This window comes from Neomonachus schauinslandi, chromosome X (assembly GCF_002201575.2).
Source record: "Neomonachus schauinslandi chromosome X, ASM220157v2, whole genome shotgun sequence".
Taxonomy (NCBI): Eukaryota; Metazoa; Chordata; class Mammalia; order Carnivora; family Phocidae; genus Neomonachus; species Neomonachus schauinslandi.
In genome coordinates, this window is record NC_058419.1 from 88,417,246 (window position 1) to 88,426,743 (window position 9,498).

Consider the following 9,498-nt stretch of genomic DNA (forward strand, 5'->3'; position numbering starts at 1 on the left):
TGAACTAGTACCTCATTGTGGTTTTTATTTGTATTTCCCTAACGACTAATGATATTTCATGTACTTGTTGGCCATTTCTATGTCTTCTTTAGAGAAATGTCTGATCAAATCCTTTGCCCATTTTAAAATTGGAAATGACATTGATTTTTGAATGTTAAACTTTGCATTATTGGAATAAAACTTACTAGGTCATGATGTGTTATCCTTATATATTGCTATGTTCAGTTTGCTAAAATTTTGTTTGAATTGTTCTCCTGTGTTCATGAGGATATTGATCTGTAGTTTTCTCATTATGTTTTGGTCTGGTTTTGATTTCATGGTAATGCTGGCCTCATAGAATGAGTTGGGAATACTCCTTCCTTTTCAATTTTGTGGAAGAGTTTGTGTAGAATTGCTATTATTCCTTCTTTAAATGTTTGATGTATTTAACCAGGGCTGCCTTTAGTTTGCTTTATGGGAATGTATTCTTTCTTTTTTTTTTAAGATTTATTTATTTATTTTAGAGAGAGAGAGCACATGAGCGTGGGGAGCCTCAGAGGGAGAGAATCTTCAAGCAGACTCCCCACTGAGTGTAGAGTCTGACTCAGGGCTCGATCCCATGACCCTGAGATCGTGACCTGAGCTGAAATCAATAGTCAGATGCCTAACCAACTGAGCCACCCAGGCCCCCCTATGGGGAGGTATTCTTAAACTACAATCTCAATTTCTTTAGTAGATATAGGGCTATTCGGGTTATATATTTCTTCTGTAGTGAGCTTTGATAATTTGTGTTGTTAAAGGAATTTGTCCATTTCATCTTGTTGAATTTATTGGCTTAAAGTTGTTCATGATATTCAGTTCTTATCCTTTCAGTATCTGAAGAAGCTTTAGTGATGTCACCTCTCTCGTTCCTGATACTGGTAATTTCTCTATTCTTTTTTTTCCTCATCAGTCTGGCTAGAGATTAATCAATTTTATTGATCTCAAAGAAGCAGCTTGTCATTTCATTAATTTTCTCTAGTGTTTTTCTGTTTTCTATTTTATTGTTTTCTGCTCTGATTATTATTTCCTTCTACTTGCTTTGGGTTTAGTGTGCTCTCCTTTTCTAATTTTTTAGTGTGGAGGCTGAAATCCTTGATTTGAGGCCCTTTTCCTTTTCTAACGTAGGCTTATAGTGCTATAAAATCCTCCTAAATACTGCCTTAATGGCATCCCATGAATTTTGATATGTTGTTCCATTTTCATTCAGTTACTTTCTTATTTCTCTTTGATTTCTTCTTCACTCCACAGGGTATTTAGAAGTGTCTTATTTAGTTTCAAATATCTGGCGATTTTCCAAAGATCTCTCTGACAATCTAATTTAATTCCCTGTAGTTAGAGGATATACATGTATGACTTATGTACTTTTAAATTAATTCAGACTAGTTTTATGGCTCAGAATATGGTCTATCTTGGTAAAAGTATCATGTGCACTTGGAAATAATGTGTATTCTACACTTCTTTGGTGGAGTGTTCTATAAATGTCAATTGGGTCAAGTTGTTAAAATCTATATCCTTACTGATTTTCTGTCTACTGGTTCTGAAAACCATTAAGAGGAAGATATTGAAATTTCTGCCTGTAATTGTGATTTTGTTTATTTCTCCTTACAGTTCTATCAGTTTTTGCTTCATGTATTTTGAAACTCTGTAGCTATATAAACATTTAAGACTGTCATGTCCTCTTGATGAATTAACCCCTTTATCATTATGAAGTGAATTTCCTTATCCCTGGTAATATTCTTTGCTCTGATCTATACTGTCTGATAATAAAGCCATTCCACGGGTGCCTGGGTGGCTCAGTCAGTTAAGCGTCTGCCTTTGGGTCAGGTCATGATCCCAGGGTCCTGGGATACAGTCCCACATCTGGCTCCTTGTTCAGCAGGAGGCCTGTTTCTCCCTGTCCCTCTGCTGCTTCCCCTGCTTGTGCTCTCTCTCTCGGTCAAATAAAATAAATAAAATAAAATAAAACAAATCCATTCCAGGGCACCTGGGTGGCTCAGATGGTTAAGCGTCTGCCTTCGGCTCAGGTCATGATCCCAGGGTCCTGGGATCGAGTCCCACATCGGGCTCCCTGCTCCTTGGGAGCCTGCTTCTCCCTCTGCTTCTCTCTCTCTCTCTCTGTCTCTCATGAATAAATAAATAAAATCTTAAAAAAAAAAAAATCCATTCCAGCTTTCTTTTCATTGGTGTTAGTTACCATGGTATATTTTCTTCTGTCTTTTAAAATTTTTAACCTATATGTGTTTTTATATTCATAGTATCTTTCTTACAGGCAGCATTTAGTTGGGTCTTGTTATTTTTTTTTATCCAACTTGACAATTTCTTCCTTTTAATTGATGTATTTAGATTAGTTAGTATTATTTAGTATTTAGTATTATTTAATATTTATTTAGTTAGTGATAAGATCAAATTTAAATCTATTGTCTTGCTATTTGTTTTCTATTTGTCTATTTTTCTGTTTCCTTTTTCTTCCTTCTTTTGGTTTAATTGAAAAATGTTTGATTCCATTTTATCTCATTTGTTGGATTAGTAGCCATTGTCAGGGAGGAAAAACCTTTCTTTTACCTCTTATGTTTAAGGCTTGGCGGCCTGCAAATTCAAATGAAAAAAAAAAACCCCAGATTAGTAAGAGAAAAAACTGATTTAATTATAGACTAAAGAAATGTGACTCAAGTTGTTGATTAGAATTTGGGGCTCACTCACCATCCTAATAGTAGATGGGGAGGGGCACGGGGGCACTTTTGGGACAACAAATGACTTCTTAGAAGTGGGGGTGGGGAGAAAGAGCACTTGTTGAAAAACAAATGACTTTTTGGAAAGATAAATAAGCCCTTAGGAGAATAGATAGGAGATACGATAGTTTTGTTACAATGTTTGCTTGGGTGTGGTGCTGACTTCACTCCAAAAAGAGATTAAAGTTATTCCCTGGGAGGGGATTTATGACAATTGAGTTCTTTTGGAAGGTTTTGTTTTTAGGCAAATAAAGGATTTCAGGAACTCAAATGCCCTCAACTCAAAAGAATTTTTTATGCTACAGTGGCTTAGTCTGGACTGCTTCACTATAACTCTTTAATTTGTTATTTTATTGGTTGTTTTAGGGTTTACAGTATACAATGAAAACTTGGTACAGTCTACCTCCCAGTGATGGTATAGTACATATCATATCGTATCAGATAGCATAAGAATCTTAAAATAGTATACTTCCATTTCTCACTGACTAAGCTTTGTGCTCTTGTTATATACTTTACTTTTACGTATGTTATAAACTCCATACTCTATTGCTATTTTTAACAATTATCTTTTTTTTTTTTTTTTAAGATTTTATTTATTTATTTGACAGAGAGAGACAGTGAGAGCAGGAATACAAGCAGGGGGAGTGGGAGAGGGAGAAGCAGGCTTCCCGCTGAGCAGGGAGCCTGATGTGGGACTCGATCCCAGGACCCTGGGATCATGACCTGAGCCGAAGGCAGACGCTCAACGACTGAGCCACCCAGGCGCCCCTTTAACAATTATCTTTTAAAGAGACTTGAATAACAAGGAAAAACACTGTATTTATACACAGAGTTACCATTTCCTGTGCTTTTCATTCTTTTGTGCAGATCCTTATTTCCATCTGGAATCATTTTTCCTCTGCCAAAAGACTTCCTTTAACAGGTCTTGTAGTGTGGGTCAGCTAGTGATGAATTATTTTGCTTTAAAAAAAAATGTCTCAAAAATGTCTTTTTTTGGCCTTCATTTTTGAAAGATATTTTCACAGGGTATAAATGACTAAGTTGAAAGTTTTTTCTTGCTGTATTTTAAATATATTACTGCCCTCACTTCTGTATTATGTTCTTCCACATGAGAAATCTGTCAACTTCATTTTTTTCCCTTTTTATGTAATGTGTCTTTTTTCTTTGACTAATTTTAACATTTTCAATTTACCACTGGTTTTAAGAAATTTGTTTATGTTGAGACTTGGGTTAGTTCTATTGTGCTTAGAGTTCATTGAGCTTCTTGGATCTGTAGACTTACAGTTTCCATACAGTCTTGAAAATTTTTGGCCATGTTTTCTTCAAATTTTTTTTGGTTCCCATCTCTCTCTCTTCTCCATTGGTGGCTCTCATTACATGTGTAGTTAGCTTTTTAAAGTTGTCCCACAGCTCACTGTTGCTCTATTCATCTTTTTTATTCTTTAATCCCCCTGTATGGTTCATTTTGGATACTATCTTTTGAAACATCTTCAAGTTCAATAACAATTTCTTTTGTGCTATCTGATCTGCCATTAATCAGATCCATTATATTTTTCATCTCATGTATCGTAGATGATGTTGGATTTGGGTCTTTTTATATCTTCCATGTCTCTACTTAACATGTTACATTTTTTCCTCTAGCTTCCTATACTTAAGGTATATAATTACAATGATGGTTTTAATGTCCTTGTCTACTAATTCTATCAACTGTGCAATTTTTATGTCAGTTTCAATTGATAGATTTTTCTCTCCATTATGGATAATACCTTCCTGCTTGCTAATTTTTTATTAAATGCCAAACATTTTGGCTTTCAACTTGTGGGTGCTGAATATATTTGTGTTCCTTTTTTTTTTAATCTCTCAATGATTTTAATGCTTAGTTGTGATAAAGTAATTTTCCATCCAGTTCTTTTATGTAGAGCAAAATGTACTAGTTTAAAAAAATGTGCCTTCTTTAGCTTTTTCCTATACTTTTTTTTTTTGCCTATCCTTCAAAACTGAACCCTGGGTATTTTTAACATAAGTAATGTGATGTTATATATACATTTTAATTGCACATTTTCGTAATAAAATAACTCCATATTCTGGTAACTCATAGTGTATTTATAAAATGAAAAGCTTTCTATCAAAATACACTTTTCACTGGGAAAAATAAATAAAACAGACAAATGGATCTACACAAAGTAAAAATTAACTTTGGTAGGTTTCAGTGCAGGACAGTCCATAACAATCCTATTTGTCCTCATTCCCCTAGAGCTGCTCATCTTCTGAGTTAAGATTTTAAAAATGTTTTTCATTGAGATTATTATGTTGACATTCGTTTCTCATTCCACATCATCAGCCAAGCTCGGAGCACTTACACTTTCCCTGACTAATTGTTGGAAGCTTGGTCAGAAGCATCTGGACTGCTGGTGGTGGAAGAGTTTGCTTAACACTTGAAATAAGTGTTGTGGCTGTCCACACACAGCAACTGCATTTGTCAGATGATCTACACCCTTCTCATATTCACCTCAAGCTAGCAACTTTCCTTCAAGGAAGAATTTCGGAATAGCTTCAGCATCTTTAAGGTCAGGTAACTTGAAAAGTCCAGCTCTCTCCTTGGCAAGCTTTTGTTTCTTTGGTTCTCGAAGCCTATTCTCGAAGCTGGGGCCACGCCATCTCTGGTGGTAGAAGTAAATACAGTACCCGATGAAAAGAGCCCTGCAGACACCTGCAGTGATGGTGCTGTTCTGGCCCACCATCTTCTCTTGACCGAGGAGCAGGAGTGAGCTCAGCAGCATCAGGATCCAGGCGACAAAGCAGTAGGCTGTGGACCCTCGGAGCAGACCCCCCCCCTTGCTCCCACCTGACACTTGCCATAAAGAACGTAGAAAGGCCTGTGTTTGTGATCTTATATACACTCTTGAGCTTTGTTCTGAGGTTGATTTAAGTTACTAGGAAACATTTTTATCCTTTCAAGTCATTCCTTTAAGCTTTGTTAGGACAAAAGCAATCTTTGGTCTAGGGCTAGTTTTTTCACAATACTGAGGCAAAACCCTTCTGAGTACTCTACCCAATTCCCCATCATTAATGAAGTTTTCTACTCTGGTGGGAACAAGAATGTGGTAGGTGGAATTCTAAGATGACCCCTAATGACCCACACCTTTATATAATCCCCTCCTCAATGAGTATTGTCCCTCCCAGAATTAAGTTTTTTTTATACTGCACAATTGATGTCAAGAAAGGCTGATTACCCTGGGTGAGTCTCACCTAATCAGATGAGCCCTTAAATAAGACTAGGTTCTTCCTGACAAAAGAAATTTGATGCACAAGAGGGATGGAGTCAACATGAAGGAAATTATCCCTTGCTGGTTTTGAAAATGGACAGGGTCATGGTAAAGACCTGAAACTAACCTTTCTAATGAGAGCAGCCCCTACTGACAGCCAGTGAAAAAATGGTGTCTCAGTCCTAACAATGGCAAGGATCTAAATTCTGGCAACAACAAATGAGTTTGGAAGTGGATTCAGCCCAAGAGCCTCCAGAAGGGACCCAACCTATCCACGATCCTGGCATCACCCTGTGAGACCCTGAGCAGAGGACCCAGATAGCCTGCATTCAGAATTCAGACTTCAAGAACTGTGAACTTGTAAATCGGTTTTATTTTAAGCCACTAAGTATGTGGTAATTTGTTCCACAGCAGTTGAAAATTAATATAAGGAACTATTCTTGGCCTTGTGTGACCTCTGAGAATGTGTTTTACGTTACTCTCTTGGTTGGCCTCAAACATTTCTCTCATGTGCGTACACTGATCAATACTTGGTGGAAGACTAAAGTGGGACCTTCTGCTCATCTTTGGAGGTCTATTTTGTGTTTTCTCCTCTCTCATACTCTGCCTTGAGAACTCTAGTCTCCTTGACCTTTCTGAACTCCAAGCTCTGTCTACTTAATTCAGGCAGGCTGCTAGGCTCTGCTTGAGATCCTTCTTCTTGCACTTTTGAAATTCGCTCCAGGCTGTAAACTGGGAAACAATAGAATTTGTCTCATTTGTTGCTGTTGTTTAATTTTAACTAAGCTCCACAGCTAACATGGGGCTTGAACTCATGACCCTAAGATCAAGAGTCTCATGCCCTACTGACTGAGCCAGCCAGGTGCTTGGTCTCATTTGTTTTCTATCTCTCAGAGATCACTGCCCTTTGTTGGTTGATGTCTAGTGTCTTAAAAACTATAGCTTCATATATTTCATCTGTTTTATTTTGTTGTTTCAAGACAAAAGTAGAAGATACCACTTTTTTAGTAGTGTTATATAGTTATATTATTTTTTTAGTTAATAATGTTCTAATTTGTATTTTAAAAATAAACATCCTGCTCAACATTTTTCTCTTTGGTTCCATATACATCATACTTCTTGCTATTTTTCAGTGTTTGGCATGATGCCTTGCATGGAGTAAGCACTCAATAAATGCTTGACTTGGTTTTTAAATTTGACTTTTAAAAACTCACCATTCATTTGCAGTAACCTTTTCAGAGATATCATGGATACTATTACATGATTTCACATTAGTTGTCACGAATCATTGCATAACCACACCAAAACTGGTTATTATAATATATTGATAAATACATGTAAATGTAAATATATGCTCTACTGTCTTAGTCTGGTTTCCCTAAGAGCAGATTCTAAGATTAAGGCTTGTGGGCAGGTAATTTGTTTAGAAATATGGTTTCAGAAAGCAGATGTGCATAAAAAGGAGGTGGAATAAAGAAGGTGGAAAAGAACCAATCCAAGTACAAATAGAGTTGGGCACCACTGTAGAAAATTGGTGTCTAATCCATCCAACTGGGATCTTTTGTAAAGTGTGAAAAAATGAGTCTCAGAACTGTCTATTCAGGGATCAAAGGGGAAATCATCTATCTATGGTCTCCTGTTCTCCAGTGGTCAAGAGTGGCCCTACGGGTATTAAACTCCCTCACATTTTCTGGTTGTCCATGTGGGAATGCAGAGGGAGTTCCTAGTGATAGAGGAAGAAAAGCCTCAGGGAGGGAAATAGAACATGTATGACACTAGCCAAGGAGAGACAGTGTCCACTTGCATCTATGCAAAGCCAGTCCAAGTCTGAATGCAGCTGGTCATTGCAGCAGTGGCTGGAGTAAGAGGAGAGGCCAAGAGGATTTTGGAATGGTATGGAGGGCTTGTCTAATACACATAAAATTCTGCAAGTTATTTAACAATATAATTTATTACTAGTTTCTAACAGTCTGAAATTGATATCCACGCAATTCTGAGTAGCCTCAAGCTATAAGAACACTAAGAACCCCCAGGAAATGATAAGAAGGAGCCACTGAAGATAATGCACTCAAACTGGCAATAATATTCTTGGAATAGTATTTTTTCCAGCTCTATTGAATATATAATTGACATATAACATTGTGGAAGTTTAAAGTATTAATTTGATACATTTATATATTGCAAAATGAGTACCACTGTAGCATTAGTTAACACCTCCATCACATCTCATAACTACCATTTCTTTTTTGTAGTTAGAACATTTAAGATCTACTCTCCTGGCAACTTTCACGTATATGATATGCTATTGTTAATTATAATCACCATGTTGTACTTTAGATCCTTAGAACTTATTCATTTTATAACTGTAAGTTTGTATCCTTTGACCAACATCTCCCCGTTTCTCCCACCCCCTAGCCCCTGGTAACCACTACTCTGTTTCTACGAGTTCATCTTTTTAAAAAATGAGATCATACAGTATTTGTTTTTCTCTGTTTGACTTATTTCACTTAGCATAATGCCCTCAAGGTTTATCCATATTGTCACAAATGGCAGGATTTCCTTCTTTTTCATGGCAAATGATATTCCATATATATATATATATATATATATATATATATATATATATCCATTCATCCATTGATGGACACTGAGGTTATATCTATATCTTGGCTGTTGCAAATAATGCTGTAATGAACATGAGAGTGCAGGTATCTCTTTGAGATCCTGCTTTCATTTTAGAGTAATAATTTTTAATATTATTACTGTTAGAATTCTGTTTCTGGCCAAAATGTAGTAACGATCCAGATTTACCTTCCTGCCTTTAGGAAGCTCAGCGGGAAGCCTGCTTCTCCCTCTCTAAAAAAACAGGCAAAATATATGAAACAATGCTCTTCAAGACACTGGACTTTAGGCAATGAAAGAGAGTGATACATGAGAGACAGGAAACAAATGTAGTGAACCCAACTATTGGCCCAGATTATTGCCTTGAGATTTGGGCCTAAAGCACAGGAAGAGGGAAACCAAGTAGATTATGGTGGAATTCCTGACTAGAGGAGATGGGGCTGAGAGTCCAGGAATACCAATGGAGCTAGAGTTCACAGGACAGATTATTTGAGAGAAGAGAACTATACAGATTTAGAACTTCAAAGATCTTCAAAATGCCCCTTGAGTATTCAGCTGAGAACTGAGCAGTGCCTGTGTACAAGGAAACTACCCAAGACTGGGGAAAGAACCATTTGAAAGGATTAGAGGAAACAGTGCCTAGTGTTTACACAGAGCTGATAATAGTACCTGTGTTCAACAACCTGACTGCAAGGTCTCACAGTTCATGGAATGTTGTATTCGGAAGGTTCTTGCCTCGGTAATGAGGAATAATTAACTCTAGATTAAACATGCTTCTTATCTCACCTAACAAATTTTGTAAGCAAGACCTAAAAGAATCAGAGTGTTTCCAAGTAATGTAGCTACGTCCCAGAAAAAAA

The 9,498-nt window shown here is 36.8% G+C and overlaps 1 pseudogene; it reads right to left on the bottom strand.

Moving 5' to 3' along the window:
• Positions 1–5,074: 5,074 nt before the first annotated feature.
• On the bottom strand, positions 5,075–5,491 carry LOC110573409 (annotated as a pseudogene).
• Positions 5,492–9,498: the final 4,007 nt, after the last annotated feature.